Here is a 2,992-nt window from a genome sequence, read left to right on the forward strand (position 1 = left end):
ATCTCCTCACCTCGCTTTTCTATCTCGGAGATGCATGCATGATATGTTTGCATAAGAAACAAAAACACACACACACTCTCTCTCTCTCTAATTTATCGTTTGATGTCCCTTTCTCTTTCACACACATACTCTTTTTGCACACTCACTCATTCTCCTTCACACGCACTTGATCTCTCTCGACTTAGGCACTCTCTTCGGTCCATAGCATATAGATTTATTGAAAAGTCAAACATCACAAAGTTTGACCATGTACATGGAGAAAAACATTTACATCTAGAACGGCAAACATATACCATTAGATTCATCATGAGATGTAGTTTCATATGATGTATCTTTGGTATTGTAGATATAAATAACATTTGCGTAAACCTGATCAATGTTTCCAAAGTTTGACTTCTAGAAAATTTTACATGCACTGCATTATCGAGCGGATGGAATATCTCTTTTCCCCTCTCAGCTATTTGATGCACCACTCAGCCTTATCGGAGCTCCTCTATCTCTCTCAAACTTTATATCTCCCTGGTTCACACATACACATGTCTCGCTCACGCTACATATAGACCCATCCAACACTCTCCGCCCTTGTTCTCTCTCCATGTGACACGCACCCCCCTAAGTACCATAATCCCTCACTGCATCATAGGCGCACGCACTCCCCCCTAAGTATGATTATCTCTCACTAGCCATCAGGAACACACGTATTGTCTCCTTCCATCCATACGTCTATCTCGATATCTCTCGGGGTATCTTCTATTGCGCACACACCTTGTCACTCGATCTCCCACCCATGTAGTCCCATCACGATCTCCAGGGGATCTCTCTATCACAAACATACACTATCTCCTCCCCATGTCTGCATTTTCTCCGTACGTCTCTCTTGACCTCTCTCCCTTGCTTGTCAGACCCCTATTGGCCACGTGCTAGGGGTCTTTCTCTCTCGGTTGCAAACAACCACACACTATCTCCTCACCTTGCTTTCGTTGTCGAAGATGCATGTGTGATATGTTTGCATAAGACACACACGCCTTTTCTCTACTTTTATCATGTGTTGTCCATGTCTCTTTCACACACGCACACACACTTTTTTCACTCACTCTTTCTATTTCACTCTCTCTCTCTAGAGTTAGGGACTCTCTCACGTCCATAAGCATATGGATGTTTTGAAAAGTCAAACCTTAGAAAAGTTTGACCAGGTATATGTGGAGAAAAACATTTACATCTGGAAAGATCATTAGATTCATCACAACATGTACTTACTTCATACTATCATTTATCTTTGGTATTGTAGATATAAGTAATTTCTTTATAAACTTGGTCAAAGTTTCAAAAGTTTGACTTAAAAAAAAGTTGGCACTACATTATCGAATGGAGGGAGTAGCTCTTTCTCTCTCTTTCTGCTATCTCTCACGGGCCTCCCCTCTCACTCGAACTCTCTATACCGACGGATTATATGCTCACCGTGTCAGCGTATAGCTCCGTATATTGTTTAGTTGACCGGTCAACCAGTCCACATGCTGCCTTGTCAGCTCGTGTTCTCTATCTTTGTGTGTTGGCCCATGTGGCAGTGGGTGAAAATAAGTAAACTAGAGGCCCATCTGACACGTGGTGAAGTAAACAAAGTTGAAACCACTTGGGGTAGCACCCTGCATGCTAGTAAATTGAGGGCGCATTGAGGACACACTTCTTCCGCGTGAAGGACGCACTCGCGCACAATTCACCACTGCACGGCGGCATGCACAGAAGGATGCACTCGCGCACACCCAGCAGGCCAGCACACAACATAGACCAGCACACGTGTACACCGGCGTCGCCGTCGGTTGAGATGGACGGCGAGGCAGCAACAAGCGGAGGTGGCTCGAGCCAAAACCGCATCCGCGTGAGCCTGGACTTCATCAGCAGCCTCCCCGACGACATGCTGCTCGTAATCATCGGCCTCCTCCCCACCAAATCTACTGTGCGGACCGCCCTGCTCTCCCGGCGGTGGCGCCCCCTCTGGCGCCGCGTCCCCCTCAACCTCAGTCGACAGCTCCCTCTACGACGGGGATTGCAAACGCATGGCTGTAGTCTCGAAGATCCTTTCATCGCACCCTGGGCCAGCCAGATGCCTTGACATCCGCATGTTCAGTATCAACTGCAAGGTCCAAACCAAGTTCGACGAGTGGTTCTTATCCCCCACCCTAGATCAGCTCGAGGAGCTCAGCTTTGAAGCTGGACGATGTCGCTCACTGCCACCGTCCGCGCTCCGCCTCACGCCAACGCTGCACCGCGCCAGCTTCAGCTCCTGTTATCTTCCCCAGATTAATGCCGCGCCCGCCCTTCTTCTCCCTCAACTCAAGCAGCTCGACCTCTTCGATGTGGGCATCTCGAAGCAGGCTATGGAGCACCTGCTCCACAGCTGTACTGCGCTCGAGTACCTTTGTCTTGAGCAAATCCACGGGTTCATTAGCCTCCACATCGTCTCGACGAATCTCCGATGGATTTTTGTGTCTTGCTGGCCCCGCAACAAGACATCAATTGGGAAGAGATCACTCCAGCTGTTCCATGTTATGGTCATTGAGAATGCACCTTTCCTTGAGAGATTGCTTGTATCTGATCTAGAAGGTCCAACAAAAATCAGGGTCATTGACGCGCCGAAATTGACAGCGTTGGTGTACTCGTCTGCCAAATTCTCCGAACTCTTTATTGGATCCGTAATCGTTCAGGTACAACACTCATCTTCTTCTCCGTCTTCTTGAAATTCACATTTTTAAATTTCTTCTTGATGTATTTACGACCATCTTCCAGAAAATGATTCCCACAAGCTTGACCCAGTCTATGCGCACAGTGAAGATCTTGGCAATTAAATCTATCGGCCCCAATCTGGATCAAGTTGTTGGATTCCTTACATGCTTTCCGTGCACGGAGAAGCTACTCATCGAGGTGAAACTTCTTTCCTATTAGTAAACGATAATCACAACGTAGCTCAATTTTTTCGTAATTTTCCCAAATTACG

This window comes from Triticum aestivum, chromosome 7D (genome assembly GCF_018294505.1).
Source record: "Triticum aestivum cultivar Chinese Spring chromosome 7D, IWGSC CS RefSeq v2.1, whole genome shotgun sequence".
Classification (NCBI taxonomy): domain Eukaryota; kingdom Viridiplantae; phylum Streptophyta; class Magnoliopsida; order Poales; family Poaceae; genus Triticum; species Triticum aestivum.